General features: G+C 43.5%; 2 long non-coding RNA genes across 2 annotated transcripts in view; one reads left to right on the top strand and one right to left on the bottom strand.

Annotated features, from left to right (window-relative positions):
* Nucleotides 1-633: 633 nt before the first annotated feature.
* Nucleotides 634-26,456, bottom strand: part of LOC122543567 — a 28,996-nt gene continuing 3,173 nt past the window's right edge. The window contains exons 2-3 of the long non-coding RNA XR_006310104.1: nt 1,090-1,986; nt 634-959 (exon numbers count right to left, since the gene is read on the bottom strand). This is a non-coding gene — a long non-coding RNA (uncharacterized LOC122543567). The remainder of the gene's footprint in view (nt 960-1,089; nt 1,987-26,456) is intronic.
* On the top strand, nt 11,315-22,550 carry LOC122543569. Its single transcript, XR_006310106.1, has 3 exons — nt 11,315-11,507; nt 17,849-17,854; nt 22,539-22,550. It is a non-coding gene; the product is annotated as an uncharacterized LOC122543569 (long non-coding RNA).

The raw sequence follows: 26,456 nt of genomic DNA, 5'->3' as shown, positions 1-26,456 counted from the left end.
CAGAGCTGAAAATGTGTTGCTGGAAAAGCGCAGCAGGTCAGGCAGCATCCAAGGAACAGGAGAATCGACATTTCGGGCATGAGCCCTTCTTCAGGGCTTATGTAAGGATAAAAGAGATTAGTTAGAAACTGATAGTAAGGCAGTTATGACCTGTAAAAAGAACATTTTATTTCATCATCTTGCAAAATCCTTAACCTTAAAAGAAATCATGTTAAAATTTCCATAATAGAAATCAGATTCAAAACAATCCCGGATCTCAAGCTCCAGGGAACATTCAATCACAAACAAACAAATGTGCATTCACACTGAATCACAAAGGGTTAAACTTTCTACTAGCTGTACAGCTCTTTTTTTCTCGCTCTCGCTCGCTCGCTCGTTCGCTCTCTCGCTCTCTCTCTCGCGCTCTCTCTCTCGCGCTCTCTCTACCAACAAACAAATGTGCATTCACACTGAATCACAAAGGGTTAAACTTTCTACTAGCTGTACAGCTCTTTTTTTTCTCTCTCTCGCTCGCTCGCTCTCTCTCTCGCGCTCGCTCTCTCGCGCTCGCTCTCTCGCGCTCTCACTCACGCACTCACACACACACCATGTCTCACAGACACTTTTAGTTTCCCGCAACGAGTCCTCTAACTTTTGAATATTTTTCTAGGCGTCTGGCCATAAGTTAGTTACGAAGTGCACCCTCAGTGGCCCTTCAGCTACTGGCCCTTCTCACACGAAGCATGATCTGATTCCTCCTGACTGTAAGGCTGTTTTTCATTGACATTTTCTCATTTGTTTTTTTATCCTCTCCTCGCGTCCGAGGATTGTACTTCCAATCTCTTAACATTTTTCCTAAAGGACTGTCCGTTGGGATGTGGTCCTCGGACGTCCCTCTCATGTCCCCTTCTACATCTAAATTGTTATTCTTATTTCCCATTTTAATACTCGGCCGTTTTCTCTATATAATTTCAGTTAACCTCTCTGAAGTTCGGTGTTACCTTCTTCCACACCCACTTCAGGGTCCTAATTTCCACGTGGGGGTTTCTCTTCTTAATAACCGGTCTAAGGCTGGGTGATCGAATCAGTTTTTATATAATTTAAATTAACCTCTCTGAAGTTCGGTGTTACCTTCTTCCACACCCACTTCAGGGTCCTAATCTCCGCGGGGGGGTTTCTCTTCTTAATAACCGGTCTAAGGCTGGGTGATCGAATCAGTTAGACACCTTACTTGTTAGATTAATCTAGCCAATTAAAGACCTTTATTCTCTATTTTTTTAAGTTGCCAATTCCCCCGTACTTCTCGTACGGAACCGATCACCAAGGTAATACTTAAAGGTCAATTTTCATACCTTGGCCTGTGCACAAAAGTTACCTGGTCGAATGCGCGCCCCGTCCCGCGGCAATACCAGACAGCAAAATGCGTTGTCAATCTAGGTCGCCCGAAATTTACCTTTACCCGGGTCTTATGTACACGAGGGTAACCCGACCGAACCACCACGTCTTAGTGCCCTTCGTACCGCGGCGAAACAGCAAGTAATGCTGCAAATCCCAGCCGTCCGCCAATGCCAACCAACCCACCACGTTTCAACGCACCTAGAACCTCGGCGAAACAGCAAGTACTGCTGCATATCCCAGCCGCCCGCGAATGTGGGTCTTAAGTCCATAAGAGTTACCTGACCAACCCGCCGTGTCTTAGTGCGCCTCGCTCATGGCAAAGACTGACAACAAAACAAAACCCGCTGCCTACCCCAGTCACCCAGATAATACTAATTTAAGACCTTTTTCTTACCTGGGTCTTGTGCACAAGAGTTACCCGACTGACTCCGCTGCGTCGCGTCTGCCCGTCCTGTCTCCAGGGTCTCCCAGTCCAGATCACGCTCGCCCAGAGCTGCCTCGGCAACAAGGGGAAACTAGAGATCGCCGAAATCAGCGAGGTGCGCCTTCTCTGTTTCTCCAAGAATGCCGAGCGACCGGAGCTTGGAATCCCAGAACACGCCCCCAAATCTTTTAGAAACAAGTTTAATAAAATTTAGACGAGACCACCAAAACTGGAAACAAGACAATTTATTCTACGATCTTGCACGAAAGGGCATCAAATGCAGAAGCAAATGGTGTGGACTTGTTGGGCCGAAGGGCCTGTTTCCACACTGTAATCTAATCTAATCTAAAAGTATAGCTCAAGCATTTTGGTTATCTCAGCTTTTTGCTGAAAGCATAATTTTACAAAAAGAACTTTTTGTTATAGTAATTACACACCAATGTTAGTATTTAATTAACCACAATTATACACTGAAAAGTCCCTAAGCTTTTTGCTGAAAGCATAATTTTACAAAAAGAACTTTTTGTTATAGTAATTACACACCAATGTTAGTATTTAATTCACCACAATTATCCACTGAAAAGTCCCTAAATACCTGCAGGGTTAATAGTTCTCTTGCTGTACCCCTTTTCTGTATGCTTTTTCTATGTCTGCAAAAACAAGACTTTTCCCCATTTCTAACAATTCCCCCATTTCTAACAGCATGACCCAGACCCTTCAGGATGAGGTACAGCAGGGATTAGGTTCAACAAAACTAGAATGGAGGGACAGTATGTGGCATGGAGATTTTGAGCTTCCAGGCAATAAGAAATACGGAGAGTTCGCTATAAGTTACAATTGATCGGATGGGGCGATGTGCCAGGGAGTGGCAGATGGAGTTTAATTTAGGGAAATATGATGTTTGCATTTTGGTAAGGCAATCCAGGCAGCACAGTTAAGGGAGTGTTTCAGAACAAAGAGACCTTGGGAGTGCAGGTTCATTGTTCCTTGAAAGTGCAGTCTCAGGTAGCCAGAATTTTGTATGCTTTCCTTTATTAGTCAGAGTATTGAATATCGGAGTTGGGAGGTCATGTTGTGGCTGTACAAGACATTGGTTAGGCCAGTTTTAAAATACTGCATTCAGCTCTGGTCTCCCTGCGACAGGAAAGATGGTGTGAAACTTTGAAAGGTGTCAGAAAAGATTTAAAAGGCTGTTGCCAAAGTTGGAGGGTTTGATCTACAGAGAGAGAGGCTGAATCGGTCAGGGATATTTTTCCTAGAGCATCGGAGGATATGGGGTGACCTTATAAATGTTTATAAGGGATATGGATAGGGTGAATGCCCAGGGTTGGGGAATCCAAAACTAGAGAGCATGTGTTTGAGGTGAGAGGGGAATGATTTAAAAGGGACATGAAGGGCAACTTGTTTCATGCAGAGGGTGGTGCATGTATTGAATGAGCTGTCATAGGAAGGGGTGGAGCCTGATACAATTACAGCATTTAAAAGGCATCTGGATGGGAGAAAGTGAAGATTGCAGATGCTGGAGACCAGAGTTGAAAAATGTGGTGCTGGAAAGACACAGCAGGCCAAGCAACATCCGAGGAGCAGGAGAATCGAAGAAGGTCTTATGCCCGAAACGTTGCATCTGGATGGGTACAAGAATAGGAAGGGTTTAGAGGGATATAAGCCAAATGCTGGTAAATGGGACTAGATTAAGTTAGGATATCTGGGCGGCACATATGAGTTGGACGGAAGGGTCTATTTCTGTGCTGTATGACTCTCTGGGTCTTTGGTGAAACCAGAAGTGTCATTGTGAAGACTGGACTTTCAGAGCAGCCTTCAAAGATGTTTTGCCCTGACTGGGAGCAGAAGAAGTTACAATGAAATCTTTCATTTATGAGACAGCACCTGACTGAGTGAGTACATCCGAGATTTTGGTGGAAAGTGGAATTTCATTGCACTGTGGGGATGAAGCCCTACCCTATCCGGTCATTTCTGTTTGTGGGTGAGACCAGGCCTCAAGATTAGTTGGAGTAGATTTCTGATAGAGATGAGGAGGTACTGCTTTTCCCAGAGAATAGTGAATCTATGTAATTCTGTGCCCAGGGAAGCAGCAGAGGAAGTTTAATTAAGTATATTCAGGACACAGTTAGATTGTTTTTGCATGGTAAAGGTATTAGGGTAGCTGGGACAATGCAGGGAGGAGAAGCTGAGACAATGGATAGATCAGTCATAATCGAAGTGAATGGCGGAGCAGGCTCGATGAGCCAAATGGCCTATTCCTGCTTCTATTACTATGAAACTCTAACCCCGCATTTCCCATGGCTAACCCACCTAACCTGCACATCCCTGGACACTATGGGCAATTTAGCATGGCCAATCCAAATCAAGGCGAGTGAGCAATACAATGATGTGAAAAATGAACATCCGAGAACGACAGAAAGACATGGAGAGTAAATGTCCCAGCAATCAAAACTGGATTCTAAAGATCACAAAAACTGAAACTAAAAATGGTTTGTCTGAATGTGTGAGGCATTGCAACAAAAGCGAATGAATTGACTGCACACATTGAAGGGAATAGTTAAAATATGGGACTCCTTACAGAGATATGGCTCCAGGATGACAAGGATTGGATCCTCAATATTGAGGAGGTGATCAAATGGAAAGCAAGATAAAGGTAGAGGGTTAGCACTGATCACAGGATAATCTGGTGTCAGGTCAGATTTCAGGTCCTGATTTCTCACCTCTCCTGGATTTCTGCTGATGCTTTGACACCCCTCCTTTTTTTTTTACACCTTCTGGAACAATAAGACATTCAGTCAAACTAGACCCACAATCTCCCAGCCTGTTAACCATCCAGACACCGAGTGTAATCATAGCAGGAAATAAAACAAGAAAAGTGAACCAAAATTAGAAATAAATAGGTGCTTGTGCATAATATTGTTCAATAGGAAGTAAACCAGAAATACTACTCTCCCAGGATTCCTACAATGCCTTATTTGAGGAATTCTCTCACCCTTACATCGAGCTATTAGTACCCACTATGATTTACAACAATATTTATACCAACAGAAAAAAAAGTATCTGTTCTCAAATTGACATAGAGACACACAGCATGGAAACAGACTTTTTCTCTCTCTCATTCACACATGCACAAGTCCATGGGGGTGAATTTGTGTTTGCAGAATGATATTTGCATATGCATTCTATTTTCCCTCAAAAAATGCACATCTGCAGGCAGTTAATATATGTAATATTTTGTAAATTCCACATTGGAAATAGAACCAGTCTGACTCTAGATTGGGATACAGACAGACTCTGACCTCACACCTTTAATGCATTATCTGAGCTGATGTGTCTCCTTTTCTTATAAAGTTATCCTGAGAAGGTGCTTTACAGGAAGTTCTGGGATTTACATATTAATGATACCTTCAATCCATTGTAAAAGATTAAAGTTTTAACAATCCAGCTGTGTTCAATATATCATTTCAATGCCAAGACACTGTAATGTTTTTCCAGAAATTCTGTGTCTTATGATCTTACACTCCACAACCACCTGATGAAGGAGCAGTGCTCCAAATGCTAGTGCTTCCAAGTAATGTTGTGTGATTTTTAACTTTCACAAACCTTGCAAAATTCCTTTTTTTTTTCTTTTCTTTTTTTTTTCTTTTTTTTAAGGGAGAGGAGCAGCAAAGCTATGCTCCTGTTTATTTTTTTTTTCTTTATGATGAAGGAGCAGTGCTCCAAATGCTAGTGCTTCCAAGTAATGTTGTGTGATTTTTAACTTTCACAAAACTTGCAAAATTTTTAACTTTGTCCAGGTAAGGTTTGATTGGCCATGCTAAATTACCCATAGTGCCCAGGGATGTGCAGGTTAGATGTATTAGTCAGGGGGTAAATGTAGAGCAATGGGGGTAGAGGAATGGGTGTGGTTAGTTTTCCATTCGGAGGTCGGTGTGGACTTGTTAGAACAGTGAGGATTCTCTGAAGAGAAGGGAGTTTTATTAACTGTGCAGGGAGGAGAGGAGGGGAATGGATTGGGTAAATAGACGAGGTATTTTCATTGGGATGGGGAGTCCAGAACTCGAGGGTAATAGGTTTAGGATGAGGGCGGGGGGAGGGAGACTGCAAAGAGACCTAAGGGGCCTCATTTTCACGCAGAGGATGGTGCATGTATGGAATGAGCTGCCAGAGGAAGTGGTGAAGGCTGGTGGAATGACAACATTTAAAAGTCATCAGCATGAGTGTATGGAAAGGAAGGGTTCAAAGGGATAGGGGCAAAGTGCTGGCAAATGGGACACGATTAATTTTGGATATCTGGTTGGGCCCAGAAGAATTTGACCGAAATGTCTGTTTCTGTGCTGTACGTTTTGATGACTGTGGCTTTCCATGAATGTTTGTCATGTCTGTATGTTCAGTTTCTCTCTGGTGGCGGTGTCAATGCCTTAATGTCTCATTTTCCTTTGCCCACCCCCACTTCCTGGGAATGTTAACCATTTCGTGTCTGGTTGTTCTTCAAGAACCTGCATTGCAGGTTCACCCTGAAGTGACAGTTTATTACTTCCCAAAATCAGACCTGCTCACTCTCAGCAGAATCCCAGTGTAGTGAAAGATATTAAATTTCAGGCGGAGTTATCCAATATGCAGAGAGATGTCAGTCGTGACGTTTTTTGCTTTTCTGCCCCTGTAAGATCCTGAATCAACATCTTCAGGAGAATTAGATAGTGTGGAGGGAGAGAGAGTGGGATAGTGCTTTCAATTTTGTGGAATAAAATTGCTTGTTCTGAATTTTTATTCTGGACTGATAGTAATGAATTTTATAATCTCTTTTTGCAAAATATTTGAAGATCTGAAGACGGAAGTTTCAAAATCTACAGATGAAGGGCTTATGCCCAAAATGTCGATTCTCCTACTTCTCGGACGCTGCCTGACTTGCTGTGCTTTTCCAGCGCCGCACTTTTCGACACTGACTGTTCAGTGTCTCCAGTCCTCACTTTGACCTCCATGTCTGACAGTCACTCAATCCATCGGGACAGCAACGAGTTTTGACTATGATTCTGAGAAGGAGGAACGCTTTTTGCTTCCTGTTTCAGTCAGTTTTCAGCATCGTTGGGACTGGATGAGAGACCCTACTGTTGGAGTGCACTGATTGTGGACCCTGAAACAGTTATAAGGCCTGGAAAGACGAATTCACAGAGGGGAGGAGCTCTATACATGTTGTGTGCGGCTGAAGCTTTGGTCATGGAGAAACCTGAGGAATCCTGTCCCATGGAGAAACCGTGGAAGTGTGGTGACTGTGGGAAAGGCTTCCGTTTCCCATCTGCTCTGGAGATTCATCGTCGCAGTCACACCGGGGAGAGGCCATTCCCCTGCACAGAGTGCGGGAAGGCCTTCAGCAATTCCTCCGACCTGGTGATGCACCGGCGGGTCCACACCAGGGAGAGGCCCTTCAGCTGCCCTGAGTGTGGGAAGGCTTCAGCAATTGCTCTGTCCTGCTGAAGCACTGACAGGTCCACACGGGGGAGCGGCCTTCAGGTGCTCCGCATGTGGGAAGGGCTTTACCCAGGCCTCCATCCTGTTGGCCCACTGGCAGGTCCACACTGGAGTTCAGAATCTAACAACGAAACCATTGTCGGGGAGGGGAGGGGGAATCCCCATCTGATTCACTCACAACCTTTTAGGGAAGGAAACTCACTCGAACCAGTGCATCCTTTACCCGGGCTGGCCTACATGTGACTCCAGACCCGCAGCAGTCTGATTGATTGATTGTATTCTGCAATCCTGCCCCGCCACCATACCACTACCACCATACCACCACCACCACCATCTCCGGCAGATGAGTGGGGAGAAACCTACTTGGAAACAGGGTATGGGTTGAAATTGCTGCATGAGGCAATACTTCCTCTAGTTTACGGCTGTACCAAGGATCCAATTACAAAGGGACAACTCTGTGCTGACCAATAGTAAAGAAAGTGGGGGTGAGGGGGCGGGGGGAGAAGTGAGTGTGCTTTGACCTTGAGATGTTTTTTAAAAAAAAGGTACTTTTTCTACATCTTTTTGCTGGGGGGATCTGAAGCTGGAACAAAGTTGGGTCACAATAAAGGTTACCTGAACTTACTGCTGGGCTCAGACTCACCTTGAAAGCTTTGAGCTCCAAGAGGTGTTTGTTTTAAAGCTGCTCATTTCTTTCAGCCTCCTGCACTCGGTTTCCAATGTCAGGTATCAGATGGAGCAGGGAATGAGTGGCTAGTATCACTAGAAATTGTAAATTTTTTAGGAATGCATTGTAAAGTTTCCTGGTGTAAGTGTGGGCTGTGTTCACGAGAAACATTGGAGGTGCCAGTGTTGGACTGGTGTGCATGAAGTTAAAATCACACAACACCAGGTTATAGTCCAACAGGTTTATTTGGAAGCACTAGCTTTCTGAACACTGCTCCTTCATCAGGTAGCTGTGGAGCAGGATCATAAGACACAGAATTTATAGCAAAAGATCACAGTTTCATGCAAATGATAGGATATATTGAACAAACCTTGATTGCTGTTAAGTCTTCCATCTTTTAGAATGGGTTTCTGTTCATTAATATGTAAATCCAAGAACTACTTTTAATTCATGTTCTCGAGATGACAAGGTTTTATAAAAATAGGTGACATCTCAGCTCAGACAATGCATGAAAGGTGAGAGGTTTGGTCTGTCTGTATCCCAATCTTGAATCAGAGTGGTTCTATTTCCAAATTATGAGTCTATAAAATATTACATGGATTGATTGCCTCCATTAACTGTCTGCTTATTTTTCCACAAAAAACACACATTGAATCTATCTGCAAATATAATACTGCAAATGCAAATTCGTCCCATGTATGTATGTATGTATGTGTGTGTGTGTGTGCATGATAGAGTAGTGTGAGTGTGTGTTTTTGCATGTGTGTATGATGGAGTATGAGCCTGTGAGAGGGTGTGTGCATGGGTAGATTTGTGTGTGTCTGAGAGAGACCATGTGTATGTGAGAGAGTGTGTAGAGTGTAGTGGGGTCACCCAAGGTCATCCTCATGGGTTCTGAACTTGGTCATCAGCCTCTGCTCAACCACTGGAAACAGTTAAACAGTGACACAACACACATTGGAGAGGGCAGGGTGGCACTTATCTCACAGAAGGTGGGAGGCTCTGGATGCTATCATCCAGGGTAAACACACGCTGGAGGACCTTTGGCTCAGATAGATTCAGCTGGAAGCCACGCTGCAGACACGGTGGTGGTGGTGGTGGGGGGGGAAACTTAACCGGACACTTTATTCTGAGAGACGGTCATTCCCCTCAGGACAGCCTTCTGATTGGGTCAGGGATTGTCTCTGTTCTCTGCAGTTGCCAGCAGGAGGCCAGATGACATCAGTGTCTGTCTGGTGCCAGGATTCAGGAACTGATAAGAGGGAGAGAGAATGGATGGTGATGACTCTACCTGGGAAATGGCTTATTTTAAAAATTCTGAATAGCTAAAATTATATATTCAGAAACATTATTAAAGCATATTCAATTTTATAAAAATGCTGTAGACATCTTTTGAGTCTGTAGACAGACTCTGCAAACGATGGTCCAGGACTCTGCAAACGATGGTCCAGGTCTGTGTCTCCACTGGCAAACGCATTACCACAATGTGATGATTTTGCCTTTGCTGTGGAAGAAAATGCAGAAAAAGGTCATTGTTTAAATGGTGATATATTGGGATTTGGAGAAAGTGAGGACTGCACATGCTGGAGATTAGAGTCGAAAAGTGTGGGGCTGGAAAAGCACAGCAGGTCAGGCAGCATCCGAGGACCAGGAGTTTTGGTGATTTGGACACAAGCCCTTCATCAGGAATGATGTGTGGATGTACAATGGGGTCTGAGCATCCTTCCACACCAGTCACTGCCAGTTGTCAGACAAGTGTAGCAAGCAATCAGCAAGGCAAGTGGTATATTAGCAAGAATTCAGAAGTTGGGATGGCTTTCTGCAATCAGGCAGTCATTGAATATATTCAAGCCTGCATTCATCTGATTTCTGAACAACAAAGAAGTGGATGGTGATGGGAGAAGGCAAAAATAATGGTTTTAAGACTAGTACAGAACAGTTACAGAGTCATACAGCACAGAAACAGATACTTCAGTCCAGCTAGTCCAGGCTGGCTGTATTCATAAACTAAACTAGTTCTATGTAGTTTGGCCCAAATCGCCCTGAACCTTTCTTACTCATGTACTTATCCAAATGTCTTTTGTTACTGTACCTATATCCACCACTCCCTCAAGACATTGATTCAACACACAAACAACTCTCTTTGAAAAAAAGGTGTTCATCATGTCTTTAAATCTTTCTCCTCTCTCCTTAAAAGATTGCTCCCTAATCTTGAAACCACCATCTGAAGGAAACAGCACCAGCCACTCACCTCATTGACACCCCTCTTGGTTTTATAAACTTCTAAGATCACCTCTCAACTTCCTGTGCTCAAGTGAGAAATGTCCCAGTCTATCCACCTAGATGTAGGTATATTCATATCCAGTTATGATCTGTTCAATGCTGGTGCAGGCTCGAAAGACCAAATGGCCTACTCCTGCTCCCAATTCTCACACGATGTCCAAGACAGCAAGAGACCATAAGACAGAGGAGCAGAAAGTAGGCCATTCAGCCCATCAGGTCTGCTCATACCACACAATCGTGGCTGATAGGTTTCTCAACTCCATTCTTCCATTTCTTCCCCGTAACCCTTGATACTCAAGAACCTACCTATCTCAGTCTTAAATATCCCAAGTGACCTAGCTTCGACAGCCTCATGTGGGAATGAATTCCGTGAATTCACCACTCTCAGGCTGCAAAGTTTCTCCTTATCTCCCTTCTAAAATGTCTTCCCTTTTCTAGTCTCTTTCAGGTTCTGGTCTCTCCCACCAGTGGAAACATCTTCCCAACACCCACTTTGTTTAGGCCTTTCAATGTTCTGTATGATTCCATTAGATCTCCCCTGAGTGAGAGTGTGGGTCTGTGTTATGGACTAAGCCAGACCACTCAAAACATTCTTAAGCAGGCAGCACCAGACCATAACTTTGTAATTTGTTTTGGTAAGTGTACAGTGAAAATTATCTGGATTAAGTTAGCTCAGTTGACTACTAGATTTTAAAACTGGCAAAACTTTATTCACAAAATTACACAATGAAACACACACATCAGAATAAAGAACCCCTACAGAACTCAGCCTATCCAACTAGACTCAGTTATGCTGTTCTCAATATACGTAACAGTCCCAATAAGCCAACTCCCTTTGAAAACCAGTATAAATGGAACACATGCTTATAAATTGAGGTTGAGAGGCAGAAAAGAGAGAGAGAGTGTTTCCACACAACTCCCTGTTGAACTTCCAACCAGTTCAAGACTGAACTAAAACTGCCCAGCTAGCTCAACTCATTCCCCTTTCTTTATACAGGTCACTTCTAAAAAAAAAATGACCTATTTGGCCTGAAGTCACATCTGATTACAAATAAACAAAAGGCCTCAAAATCCTTTTCATCTCTGTTCAAACCAGACTGATCAGAACCCGGCCAGTTTATTATCTCTCTGAAAAAGTCATGGACAGAGTCTCCTTGAGCCAGGGAAAAGCTTTTAGTCCAAAAAAGGGACTAGGTTTGTGACACCTGTTAATCAGCATGAACCAGACCCTTCAGGATGAGGTACAGCAGGGATTAGGTTCAACAAAGTGAGAATGAAGGGAGAGTGCATGGGATGGAGATTTTCAACTTCCAGGGAATAAGAGAGGAAAAAGAATTTGCTGTGAATTAGGATTGATCTGATGGGCCAATGCACCGAGGAGTGGCAGATGGAGTTTAATTTAGAGAAATGTGAGGTGTTGCATTTTGATAAGGTAATCCAGGCAGGACTTACACAGTTAAGGGGAGTGTTGTAGAACAAAGAGACCTTGGAGTGCAGGTCCATAGTTCCTTGAAAGTGAGTCTTAGGAGGTCATGGAGTGGCTGTACAGGACATTGGTTAGGCCACTTTTAGAATACTGTGGTCAGTTCTGGTCTCCCTGCTACAGGAAAGATGTTGTGAAACTTTGATAGGGTTCAGAAAGGATTTTTAAGGCTGTTGCCAGAGTTGGAGTGTTTGAGACACAGGAAGAGGTTAAATAGGCCGGGAACATTTTCCGTGGAGGGTTGGAGGTTGAGGGGTGACCTTTATAGATGTTTATAAGGGGCAGGATAGGGTGAGTACCCAGGTTAGGGGAGTCCAAAACTAGACGGCATATGTTTGAGGTGAGAGGGAATGATTTAAAAGGGACCTGAGCAGCAACGTTTTCACGGAGGGTGGTGGAGGCTGATACAATTACTACAAAATTTAAAAGGCATCTGGATGGGAATATGAAGTGGAAGGATTTAGGGGGATATGGGCCAAATGCTGGCAAATGATTTAGATTAATTTAGGATTTCTTGTTGGCACAGATGAGTTGGGTTGAAGGGTCTGTTTCTGTGCTGTATGACTCTTCGGTGAAAGCAGATGTGTGGTTGTGAAGACTGGACTTTCAGAGCAGCTTTCAAAGATGTTTTGCCTTGACTGGGAACAGAAGAAGTTGCAATGAAATCTTTCATTTGTGAGACAGCAACTGAGTGAGTGAATACATCCTGGAAAGTGGGAATTCATTGAACTGTGGGGATGAAGCCCTACCCTATCCAGTCATTTCTGCTGGTAGATGAGACCAGGCTTCAAGATGAAGGGGAATAGATTTCGGAGAGAGATGAGGAGGAACTGCTTTTCCTGGAGAGTAGTAAAACAATGGTATTTTCTGCCCAAGGAATCAGGAGAGGCAGCTTCATTAAGTATATTCAAGACACAGTTGGATGGGTTTTTGCAATGGTAGGGGAATTAAGGGGAGTTGGGACAATGGAGGTAGGAATAGCTGACATGATGGATAGGTCAGTCATGAGCTTAATGAATGGCTGAGGAGGCTCGATGAGCCAATGGCCTACTCCTGCTTCTATTACTATGGAACTATAACCCTGCATTTCCCATGGCTAACCCACCGAACCTGCACATGCCTGGACACTTTGGGAAATTTAGCCTGGCCAATCCAAATTGAGGCCGGTGAGCAATGTCGTGATGTGGAAATGAACATCAGAGAATGATAGAAAGGGACAAGGAGAGTAAATACCAGCACTCAAAACTGGATTCTAAAGATCACAAAAATTGAAACTAAAAACTGTGTGTCTGAATGTGTGCTGCATTGTAACAAAAGAGAATGAATTGACTGCACACATTGAAGAGAATAATTATGATCTGAGACTCCTAACGGGGACATGGCTTAAGAATGACAAGGATTGGATTCTGAATATTGAGGGGATAGTCAAATGGAAAGCAAGGTAAAGGGAGAGGTGCTAACAAAAGCACTGATCACCAGGTAATCTGGTGTCAGCTCGGATTTCAGGTCCTGGTTTCTCTGTCCTCTGTTGATTTTCCTGTTCTAACAGAGTAAGATGTAGGTCTGTCCTCTGTTGATTTTCCTGTTCTAACAGAGTAAGATGTAGGTCTGTCCTCGGCTCTGCTGGATTTCTGCTGAAGCTTTGACCCCACCCCCACCCCTCCCCTCCCAACCCACATCCCTTTACACCTTCTGGAACAATAAAACATTCAGTCAATTGATACCCAACCCACAATCTCCCAATCTCTCAAACCAATCAGACACAAGAGTGTAGTCATAGCATGGAATCAAACAAGAAAAATTAAACAAAGTTTAAAAATATATAGATGCTTGTGCTTAATTAGACTGATTTCTTTTGTATGGAAACAGGCCCTTCCACCCCAAAAAAGTCCACCCTGACCCTCCGAAGAGTAACCCACCCAGACCCATTCCTCTACATTTACCCCTACCTAATGCACCTAACATTATGGGCAAGTTAGTATGACCAGTTCACCTGACCTGCCCAACTTTGGACTATGGGAGGAAACGGGAGCATCCGGTGGAAACCCACTCAGACCCGGGGAGAATGTGCAAACTCCACAGAGTCGCCTGAGGCTGGAATTGAACCCAGGTTCCTAGTGCTGTGAGGGAGCAGTACTAACCACTGAGCCACCATGCTGCCCCCAAATGTTTGTTCATTGGGAAGTAAACCAGAAATAGAGCTTTCCCAGGATTCTTGTGGTGCCCTACTTGAGGAATACTCTCTTCCTTACATCTAACTATTAATACCCAGCTATGATTTACAATAATATTTACACCAATGTAAATACAGCATCTGTTATCAAATAGACAGAGATATACAGCACGGAAAGGGACTTCTCTCCCTCATGCATGCATGCACACACGTAACTGACAGGAAGTTCTAGGATTTACATATTATTGATACCTGCAACCCATTCTAAACGATGAAAGACTTACTCCAGGTCTGTTCAATATATAACTTCAATGGCAGGACACTAACGTTTTTCCATGAACTCTGTGCCTTATGATCTTATTCTCCACAACCACCTGATGAAGGAGCAGCGCTTGGGTGTTTGATTTTTAACTTTGTCCAGGTTAGGTTGGATTGGCCAAGCTAAATTACCTGTAGTACTCAGGGATGTGCACGTTAGGTGCATTAGTCAGGGCAATAGGGGAATGGGTGTGGATGGGTTACCCTTCGCAGGTTTGGTGTGGACTCCTTGGGCCGAGTGGCCTGCTTCCACACTGTGGAAATTCTCTGAAAGGAAGGGATTACCCTATTACAAACTGCAGGGCAGCGCAGGCGCAGTGCGCGGGGCTGTTGTCGGCTTTTCCCCGCCCCCTCACTTCATCTATGATGTCATAACGCGGAAGTGGCCCTGTCCGTTTCAGAGTGAAACTCCCTCCCTCTGGGCAACTCTTCATCCTGGGAGGGAGTGGGGGTAAAATCTGGTCACTTGAAGTAACTGGAGTAAACTCAGGTATGTGTCTTAATTTACCCGGGTGAGGAGGGACGGAAGGATGGGATGGGGCTGTTTTCCCCATCGCGCCAGAGTCTGAAGGGTGATATTACCGACTTTTTATAAAAGCATGAGGGGCATGGATAGGGTCAATAGACAAGGTCTTTTCATTAGAATAGGGAAGTACAGAACTAGAGGGTAATCAGGACTGGGGATGGGTGTAAGGGGAGATGCAGATAAAAGGATTGCTGAGGGCAGGGTGGTAAAGTGGGGATAGGTGAAGACAAGTAGTGGATACGACCTGATCGGTCAATGGGAGGAAGGAATCTGGTTGGTGGCAGGCAGTAGTGGAAGTTAGGGGTCGGGGCTGACAAGGGAGTCGGAGGATGAGAATTGAGGTTATTTGAAATAGGAGAACTCAATGTTGAGTCCTCCGAGCTGTAGGCTGCCCAGGCGGAGGATGAGGTGTTGTTCCTCCAATTTGCGGTTTGGTTCATTGTGGCAATAGAGGAGGCAAAAATGGTCATGTTAGAAAGGGAGTGAGAAAGGGAATTAAAATGGGTGGTGACTGGGAGGTCCGGTCAGCCTCTGCGAACCCGGCTGCGATGTTCAGCAAACCGTCCCCCGTGTTTGTGCTTGGTCTTCCCGATGTAGAGAAGACCTCAATTTGCAAACACCAGGAAAAGCAGAAATGAGGTGTATTGTTTAAATAGTGATATATTGGGATGTAGAGAAAGTGAGAAATACAGATGCTGGAGATCAGTGTCAAAAGGTGTGGTGCTGGAAAAGCACAGCAGGTCAGGCAGCATCTGAGGATCAGGAGAGTGAACGTTTCAGGCACAAGCCCTTCATCAGGAATGATGTGTGGATGTACAAAGGGACCTCAGCGTCCTTCTGCACCAGTTAATGCACGTTGTCAGATCGGTGCAGCAAGCAATCAGCAAGGCAAGTGGTATTGAGTTCAGAAATGCAGATGTCTTCCTGCAGTTCGGGGTTCAATGCATATATTCAAGGCTGGTTTTTGAACAACAAAGAAGTGGAGGGTTATGGGGGAAAGCAAGAAATGGTTTTAAGACCAGTATAGAACAGTTACAGAATCAGACAGCACAGAAACAGACCCTTTAGTCCAAATAGTCCATGGTATCTATATTTACAAACTAAACTAATCCCACCTGCATGTGTTTGGCCCATATTTCCCCCCCCCCGAATCTTTCATATTCATGTACTTATCCAAATGTCTTTTCAACATTGTGACTTTATCCACCACTTCCTCTGGACAAAAAAAAATAGTGCCCCTCATGTCTTTTTAAAATGTTTCTCCTCTCACCTTCAAAATTTGCTCTCTAATCTTGAAATCCCCACCCTAGGGAAAGGACACCTGCTATTCACCTCATCCTTGCCTCTCATAATTTTATGCACCTCTCTAAGGTCACCTCTCAACCTCCTATGCTCCAATGAAAAAAATCCAAGCCTATCCACCGAGATGTCAGTAGATTCATCAGATGGGGCAATGCGTCGTGGTGTGGTAGATGGAGTTTACTTTCAAGAAATGTGAGATTTGCATTTTGATCAAACAGTCCAGGCAGGACTGACACGGGTAAGGGAGTTTTGCAGAACAAAGAGACGATGGAGTGCAGGTTCATAGTTCCTTGAAAGTGAAGTTGCAGCGAGATAGGAGACTGAAGAAGGTGTTAGGTATGCTTTCCTTTATTGGTCTAAGCACTGAATACAGGAGTTGGGAGGCCATGTTGCTGCTGTACACCATATTGTTAGGGCACATTTGGAATACTGCGTTTGGACACTCTGGGCAATTTAGCACTGCCAATCCAAATCAAGGCCATTAAGCAATGTAGTGATGTGAAAAATGAACACCAGAGAATGTTAGAAAGAGATGAGGAGAATAAATGGATCAGCAAACAAAACTGCATCCTAATGATGACAGAAATTGAAACAAAAAAAAATGATGAGTCTGAATGTGTGCTGCATTGTAACAATGAATGAATTGACTGCACATGTTGAAGAGAATAATTGTGATCTGAAACTCTTTACAGAGACATGGCTTCAGGATGATAAGGATTGGATTCTGAATATGGAGGGGGTAGTCAAATGGGAAGCTAGGTAAAGGCAGAGGGTTGGCACTGCTCATCAAAGCACTGATCACAGGGTAGTCTGGTGTCAGGTTGGATTTCAGATTTCTCTGTCCTCTGTTGATCTCCCTGTTCTCACAGAGTAAGATGTTCATCTGTTCTCAGCTCTGCTGGATTTCTGCTGAAGCTTTGACCCCCCTTTTAGAAGTTCGGGAACAATAAACTATTCAGTCAATCGAGACCCAACCCACAATCTCCCAACCTATCAACCGTCCAGACAGAGTGTAGTCATAGCAGAGAATCAAACGAGAAACATGAAATAACATTAGAAATAAATAGCTTCTTGTGCTTAATGTTTGTTCATTAGGAAGTAAACCAGAAATAGGGCTCTCCTGGGATTTGTACAGTGCCCTACTTAAGGAATTCTCTCTCCCTTACATCTCACTTTTGGTACCCAATTATGATTTACAACAATATTTACATTAATAGAAATGAAGGATCTGTTATCAAATAAACATAGAATTTACAACACAGAAATAGACTTTTTCTCTCTCTCATTCACACACACAAATACAGAACTCCTCGGGGGTGAATTTGTATTTGCAGCATTATATTTGCAGATACGTTCTATTTTGCTCAAAAAATGCACAGACTACATGGTAGTCAATCCATGTAGATTTTTTTAAATTCCACTATGGAAATAGAACCAATCTGACTCAAGATTGATATACAGACAGACTCTGACCTCACACCTTTAATGCAGTGTCTGAGCTGAGATGTCACCCTTTGTTTCAAAACCTTAAGTTATCTCGAGAAGGTGCCTTACCTGAAGTTCTGAGATTTACATATGAATGATACCTGCAAATCATTCTCAAAGGTAAAAGACTTAACAATCCAGGTTTGTTCAATATATCATTACAGTGGCAGGACACTAATGTTTTTCCATATATTCTGTGTTTTATCATCTTATTTTCCACAACCACCTGATGAAGGAGCAGCGCTCTAAACGTTAGTCCTTTCAAATAAACCTGTAGGATACTAAGCTGGTGTTGTGTGATTTTTAACTTTGGACACCTGGGTGAGGAGGGACAGAAGGAGAGGGTGGGGCTGTTTTCCCCATCGTGCCAGAGTCTGAGGTGATAGACTTTTCTAAATTCATGAGGAGCATGGATAGGGTAAATAGACCAGGTATTTTACTTGGGATGGGGCAAGTCCAGAACTAGAGGGCAATAGGTTTAGGCTGAGGGTGGAGGGACATGTAAAAGAAACTTCAGGGACAACTTTTTCACGGAGAGGGTGCTGCGTGTAAGGAATGAGCTGCCTGAGGAAGTGGTGAGGGCTGGTACAATTACAGCATTTAAAAGGCATCTGATTGGTTGTATGCATAAGAAGAGTGCGACTAGATTAAATTAGGGTATCTGGTCAGCACAGAAGAGCTTGACCGAAGGGTCTGTTTCTGTGCTGTATATCTTTATGACTCTGGCTTGCCGCTAACGTTTGCCACGTCTGTCTGTTCAGTTTCTCTCTGGTGTCGGTGTCACTGCCTTAATGTCTCATCTTGCTCACCCCTTCCCGGGGACAGTAACCGCTTCATGTCTGATTGTTCCTCAAGAAGCTGCATTGCAGGTTCACCCTGAACTGACACACTTTTTTTTTGCTTCCCAAAATCAGACCTGCTCACTCTCAGCAGCATCCCAATGTTGTGAAAGATACTAAGGAAGTAAAATTGCTTGTTCTGAATTTCCAGGCTGTATAACTTTCATGCTGCACACTCTGTCGCCGCAACAGTAGGGTTCTCATCCAGCCCACTGATGCTGAAAAGATACTCAAACAGGAACAAAAATGTTTTGCTCCTTCTCACAGCATCCATATTCAAAAATCGTTGCCTACCTGATGGATTGAGTGACTGTCAGACACTGACGTCCAAGTGAGGATTGCTGGAGAGTCAGGGTCAAAAAGTGTAGTGCTGGAAAAGCCCAGCGGGTCTGAGTAGCAGGAGAGTTGATGTTTTGAGCATAAGTCTTTCATCTGTTAATTTTGAAACTTCTGTCTTCTGATCTTCAAATAGTCTTTTTGAATATGGGTGCTGTGAGAAGGAGCAAAACATTTTTGTTCCTGTTTGAGTATCTTTTCAGCATCAGTGGGCCTGGATGAGAGCCCCTCCTGTTGCAGCCCACTGAGTGCGGAGCATGAAGGTTATACAGCCTGGAAAGAGGAATTCATGGTGGGGAGGGTCTCCACACGCTTTTGTGTGCAGCTGAAGCTTTGGCCGTGGAAATATCTGAGGAATCCCGCCCTGTGGAGAAACTGTGGAAGTGTGGTGACTGTGGGAAAGGCTTCAGTGTTCTGTCTACCCTGGAGACCCATCAGCGCATCCACACCAGGGAGAGGCCGTTCTCCTGCACCAAGTGCGGGAAGGGCTTTACCCAGGCCTCCACCCTGCGGACCCACCAGCGGGTCCATACTGGGGAGAGGCCATTCTCCTGCCCTGAGTGTGGGAAGGGATTCAGCGATTCCTCCAACCTCCAAAACCCACAGTAGGTTCACACCAGAGAGAGGCCATTCCCATGCCCCAAATGTGGAAAGGCCTTCAGTAATTCCTCTTCCCTGCTGAAGCACCGGCAGGTCCACAGTGGGGAGAGGCTCTTCAGCTGTCCCGAGTGTGGGAAGGGCTTTACCCAGACCTCCACCCTGCTGACCCATCGGCGGCTCCACACTGGAGAGAGGCCCTTCAGCTGCCCCGGGTGCAAGAAGGTCTTTAGCATCGGGTGGCATAGTGGTTAGCACTGCAGCCTCACAGCGCCAGGGTCCCAGGTTCAATTCCAGCCTCGGGTGACTGTGCAAACTCCACACAGACATTCTCCTAGTGTCTGCGTGGGTTTCCTCTGGGTGCTCCGGTTTCCTCCCACAGTCCAAAGATGTGCAAGTGAGGTGAATTGGCCATGTTAAATTGCCCATAGTGTTAGGTACATTAGTCAGAGTGGGTGTGGTTGGGTTACTCTTCGGAGGGACGGTGTGAACTGGTTGGGCCAAAGGGCCTGTATCCACACTGTTGGGAATCTAATCTCAATTCCTCTGCCCTGCTGGGGCACCAGTGGATCCACACAGGGGAGAGGCCCTTCAGCTGCTCTGAGTGCAGGGAAGGGCTTTGCCCGGGCCTCCCATCTGCTGACCCACCAGCGGGTGCAGACGGGGGAGAGGTCCTTCAGCTGCCCTGAGTGTGGGAAGGGCTTCCGCGATTCCTCTGACCTGCTGAAGCACCAGTGGGTCCACACTGGGGAGAAGCCATTCACTTGCCCTGAGTGTGGGAAGGGTTTCAGTCAGGTGGGCAACTTGCGGATGCACCAGCGGGTCCACATCAGGGAGAGGCCCTTCACCTGCTCCTCTCAACTCCGGAGCCACCAGCAGGTTCACATGGCATCACCGGGGGGATTGAAGGAGTATGGCCGAGTGCTGTCATTGACTGTTTTATCAATTCATTTCCGGGGACTCCGGGGTTCAAATCCCGCTGCGCCAGATGGCGGAATTGGAATTCTGTCAGAAATCTGGAGTTCAGAATCTAACGTACAAACCATTTTCATGGGTGGGGGCGGGTGGAGAAAACCCCCATCTGACTCACTCACATCCTTTTTAAGAAAGGAAATTGCCTTTATGGGAAAGGATTCACTCAGTCATTCCAGCCGGCCTACACGTGACTCCAGACCCACAGCAGTGTGGTTGACTAGACACTGCCCCCCACCCCTGGCAGATGAGCGGGGAGAAACTTGGATACAGGGTTTGGGTTGAAGTTGCTGAGTAAGGCAATATGTCCTCCGGGTTACGGCTGTACCAAGGATCCAATCACAAAGGGACAACGCGGTGGTGACCAATAGTTAAGAAAGTGAGGTGAGGTGGGGGGTGGTGTGTGCGCTTTGACCTTGAGCTGTTTAAAAAGTAGCAGGAAGGGCTTTGCCCGGGCCTCCCATCTGCTGACCCACCAGTGGGTGCAGCAACTTTTTAAACACCTTTTTTGCTGGGAGGATCTGAAGCTGTAACAAATTTGGATCACAATAAAGGATACCTGAACTTACAGCCGGGCTCAGACTCTCATTGAAAGCTTTGAGCTCCAAGAGGTTTTTGTTTTAAAGCTGCTCATTTCTTTCAGCCTCCAGCACTAAGTTTCCAATGTCGTGTATCAGATGGAGCAGGGAATGAGTGGCTAGTATCGTTAGAAGTTGTAAATTTTTCAGGAGTGCAGAGTGTGTCATTTCATCAGCATTGTAAGTCTACTGGCAGCACTGGGAGGTGTGGGCTGTGTTCAGGAGACACAACGTGAAGGTGCCGGTATTGGACTGGAATGGACAAAGTTAAAAATCACACAACACCAGGTTATAGACCAACAGGTTTATTTGGAAGCACTAGCTTTCTGAACACTGCTCCTTCATTAAATAGCTGTGGAGTAGAATTATATGACACAAATTTTATAGCAAAAGATCACAGTGTCATGCAACTGATAGGACATATTGAACAAACCTAGATTGTTGTTAAGTCTTTCATGTTTTGGAATGGGTTGCAGGTTTCTGTTCATTAATATGTAAATCACAGAACATCTTTTAAGTCACATTCCAGAGATGACTTAAAGTTTTATATAAAAAAAGGTGACATCTCAGCTCAGACAATGCATGAAAGGTATCAGGTTCGAGTCTGTCAGAATCCCAATCTTGAATCAGACTGCTTCTATTTCCGAAGTAAGAATTTATAAAATATTATATGGATTGGGTGCCTGCAGATTGTGTACTTTGTGAGCAAAATTGAATATATCTGCAAATATGATTCTGACAATACAAATTCACCCCATCAAGGTTTTGTGCGTGAGTGTGTGCATAAGAGTGTGTGCATGCTTGGTAAAGTGTGAGTGTGATGGAGTATAAGCCTGTGAGGGGATGTATGTGTGTGCCTGAGAGGGAGTGTGTGTATGAGAGAGGCAAGGGGTTACGTTTTGCTAAAACAAAGAAGGGCAGGGCTTGTACGGGTAATGGTAGGGCCTTGGGTCGTGTTGTAGAACAGAGACGTGGGAGGATTCAGGTGCATAGTTGCATCACCTATAGACAGGATGGTTAAGAAGGCATTTAACACATTTACCTTCATTTTCACATCATTGAATATAGGAGTTGAGACAACACGTTGAGGTTGTGCAGGATATTGGTGAGGCTACTTTTAGAGTACTGAGTACAGTTCTAATCACCCTGTTAGGAAGAATACTATTAGAGAGGGTTCGGTAAAGATTTACCAGGATGTTGCCAGGACTGGAGGGTTTGAATTATAAGGAGAGGCTGGGACTTTTTTTACTGGAGCACAGGAGGTTGAGGGTTGACCTCATTGAGATTTCTAAAATCATGAGGAATGGAGGCAAAGTGAATAGTAAAGGGCTCTTCCTTAGCATAGGGGAGCTCAAAATTAAGGAGGCTTTTTTTTAAAGTGAGAGGACAGAGATTTAAAAGAAACCTGAGGAGCAACGTTTTGACAGAGGGTGATTTGTGTGCGGAATGAACTTGCTGAGGAAGTGGTAGGTGCAGGTACAGTTACAACTTTTAAACAACATCTGGATGGGTATGTTAATAGAAAGGTTTAGAATTTGAGGTTTGTCCTCATTTCCCTGAAAACTGGTTGAACGATAGGTTTTGGCACCTGGCTTTGCCGCTCCTCTCCCTTGTAAAATTGCTGTTTCTCTGTATACAGCTGTTAATGTTAATTGTTTTGTAAACTGTGAATTGTTTAATAATTTTTTTTTTAAAAAGGTTTAGAGGGATATGGGCCAAATGCAGGCAAGTGGAACTCGTTTAATTTGGGAATCCTGGTCGGCATGGACGAGTTGGACCGAAGGGTCTGTTTCTGTGCTGTATATCTCAATGAACCAGAAATGACCTTATTGAAACCAGTAGAATTCTGAAAGGGGCTTGACAGGATAAATGCAGATAAAATGCTCCTTTGTGGGGCGAGTCAGAATCTTGACAATGTGGAAGCAGGCCATTTGGCCCATCTATTCCACACTGGCCCTCCAAAGAGCATCCCACACAATCCCACCCATATTTCCAATGGCCAATCCATCCTAATTTGCACACCCCTGAGCACTATAGGTAATTTAGCACAGCCAATCCACCCTAACCTGCACCCTAATCTATAAATTACCTTCTCAAAAGTGTCATTTAAATGCAGAGCTTTTCTAAGAAAAATGTTAATCTGACTCAACATTGGGACCCAGACACCTGTTATTAGAAAAACTCTGAATTTAAATGACATTCTAGAGAAGGTAATTAAAAACACATACAGGGATTAACATACCAAAGAGCAGAAACCCATTCTAAAAGATGAAAGATTTAATCTAAAATTGTTTAATGTATCATATTTCCATGATACTTGACTCCTTTGGCTATAAATTCTGTGATCATGATCTAATTCTCCACAACCACCTGATGAAGGAGCGGCAGTCCGAAAGCTAGTGCTTCCAAATAAACCTGTTGGATTATAACCTGGTGTTGTGTGATTTTTAACTTTGTCCATGGAAAACACATGAGTTGTGGGACTCATAACAATTGCTATTTTGTTATCTGTTCCAAGTGAAATCTATCCTCTGCGCAGGCATGGGTGAACAGTTTGTTTTTTTGTGTTTTGTGCAAGTTCAGGCTAGCAGCTTTTAAATCCTTATGTTCAGCAGCAGAAGCAAACTGTAGATCAGCAATCATATTTCAAGAGTGGTACTTCCAGCCCTGGTAATCCTGTTGGGTCAACAGAGAGAGAGGGAGAGAGGATGTCACATCTAAAGAGCAGACAGAAGAGTTATTTCAGTTGTTCAGTCAGTTGAGTTGGTTCTGCACTCAGATGAGACTGGTTACTGCTTTTAATGGATCATAATTAAACACTACAATGGAACACCTTAAATTCAAGGAATGTTGAAAGGGCAAATCGAACAGTAACCTTGAAGAGAGATGTTCTTTTTCTAACCTTGGGTGACCCAACATTTTTACTGATAGCTCCATAATAATCTTCCTACTGAATTTTTTCAGGGCAAACGATTTCTGGTGGGAGAAATTCTATATCCTGGGAAGGCGGGGAAATAAAAAAAGGCTGTTAAAAGCATCTTAACTGTGGACCCACAAGCTCTCATGGGAGCGATGCATTTGTGAAAAACATTTCGGAGGAATTGTGTCCAACTGTTGGACTGAAAGTAGTTTCCCCACTGAACGTTAAACAGGTATTCAGAACATTGCACATTATAGAGTGTGTTACTGAGGATCGGAGGAGGATTGAACTTACTAACACTTTGCAGAGAGCAGAAATTTCTCAGGATCAAAGAGGTTGATGGAAGCCAACAATCGTCAGATTATTTCATGAAAATAGCAGCTGGTATGGGGAGATGACTGGGGATCTCAGAAGAGGGGCGTCTGTAATGAGCACACAAACAAACCCTTCAGTCCAGGCCCACCAGATATCCTAAATTTAGCTAGTGACCCATTTGTCAGCATATGGCCCATATCCCTCTGATTCCTTCCTATTCATGTCCCCATCCAGATACTAAGTTTAATCTTTCCTTCATGCGAATTGTATTTGGAGAAGCCTGAAGTCTGAAAAGGATTTCCTGAAAAAAAGTTCATTAAAGACTGGATTCAGTGGTGGATTTTATAAAGCTTTGCTGCTGTAGTTGTCAATTTGACAAAATAACTTTCAGTTGTTATTGTCCAAGGCAGCATAGATATTCATTTAAGATACACACATTCTTTGCAATATTTTTCCTTCGTTACCAGTGATTGTCTGTCATTTGGTACATTGAGCATCGTCTTTTTGTGATTGAACAGATACGATTTGAAGTAAATTCTTTAGGATGATTTTGTATTTTATCTAATTTTGTTCTTTGTGTTAAAGATTTCCTTTTCATAATATTTTAATTAAAATATCTGTATAATAATGATGCAGCTAATTTATTCTGAAATTATTTCAATTAGTTGGTCAGTTGTCAAATAATATTTGCGTAACTGTTGTAAATAATGATACCCAGGAAAGCTGTTTCATTTAATATATTTCCTTTGCAAAAATCTTACCTAAATTACAAAATGATTGTATCTTCATATGAAATAAAATTTGCAGTGTTTTATTAAATGGTTGAAAGTAACTTTGCACTTAATTGCTCCATTTGGGATTAAACACTGTAACTTTGATTAAAATAATCTTTCACAATTTATGGTGAATGTATTAACAAAAGAATGTTGCCCTTTGCTCTGGAATTACCTCAAACTCAATTTGAAATTCTTGAATGAATAGAATAAGGGGTACAAAATGAATATTTGTTGCACTTTTCTGAAATTCTCTGCACTGCCATTATATTTGGTTGAACAAGCTATGTATCCCCCCCCCCCCCCCCCCCCTCATAACTTTGTATTTCTTTGATATTTCATTTGTCAGTGCTATTGCTCAAATAGCCGAAAGAATGTTTTGGCATTTGGTGAAGTTGTGAATTTTCAGTCTGATAATGTCATTCAATTGTCAAACAATCTGAAGATTATTTTAAGAACATCAAAGAGATAGTGATAACAGAAAGTCAACATGTAGAATTGCCAATGAAACATAAACCGTGGCTGCTCTTAATTTGGTACTGACTGAATATCAATCGAAATGATAAAAATAATGGCATTACACTGTGTGTAGTGTGAGTTCAGAATTTTTTTGATCATTTAATTCGGACACATGCAATTTGTTTTATTTGTTCATGGAATGTGAGCATCACTGACAGAGCCAGTATTTTTCATCATCCCTTATTTTCCTTGAAAACCTGACTGCTAAGAACACAGACATGAATATTGGGTGAGGACAAGATGTGGTTGAGTTGCAAGGCCTACTGGCTTGCGCTGTACCCTGACAAGACCGAGCCTTTGGGAGGAGAACAAAAATTGGAATTTTTACTTAAATATTGATTCTCCCATTTATATCTCTCAAAAGGATAATGTTTGGTCCATCAAATTTGTAATGGCTCTTTTGTTGAATTATTTCCCTGTATCCACAAATATCTGGAATCATTTTCTTTCCAAGAATTTTGCAATTACTTTTGCCATTTACAGGTTCCATCACCCCTTTAAGATCATTCTAAATCGTAATAACTTGCTTATTTTCTTAAAACGTGAACCATCTTACCCCCAGACCAACTCCCTTTTTAAAGGTGACTGCACTATTTCCAATGTGGTTATGCTTTCTAAATATTACCATGCACTTTTAAGTATGACCAAGTCTCTTTCAGATTTCAATATATCTTTTTAAATATAAAAATGCTCCTTTACATGTAGCTAAGCCCTTTAAATGTGTTATGTTCCTCTAAGCACAATCTTGCCCCTCTATAATGTATATTTATCCTTTTATATGAATGTGTCTCTTGAAGGGATATTTCTATTTATAAATAGGGCAGCGTAGTTTACATGTTAAGATACCCCCTTGACTGTGCCCACATCCCTTTGAATTATAATCGTGTCCATTTAAATCTCTTTATTTGCAGAAATAGCCTATTAAAATGTCCATGTCCCTTTAAAATGCTGCTGCAAGGCGAGACAGGAGAGTTTGTTTTTGTGAATGAGCAGTTGTAGCGCGAGGTGGCTGTTGCTTGGTGACGGTGAGGCTCCCCGGCCCCGCCCATCCCCCTGTGCAGACGTCACGCGGGGGCGAAGGCGGTTGGGAGGAGAAG

Source organism: Chiloscyllium plagiosum, chromosome 44 (genome assembly GCF_004010195.1).
Source record: "Chiloscyllium plagiosum isolate BGI_BamShark_2017 chromosome 44, ASM401019v2, whole genome shotgun sequence".
Classification (NCBI taxonomy): Eukaryota; Metazoa; Chordata; class Chondrichthyes; order Orectolobiformes; family Hemiscylliidae; genus Chiloscyllium; species Chiloscyllium plagiosum.
The sequence above is the reverse complement of the archived record's forward strand: the minus strand, read 5'-3'. Positions and strand labels throughout refer to the sequence as shown.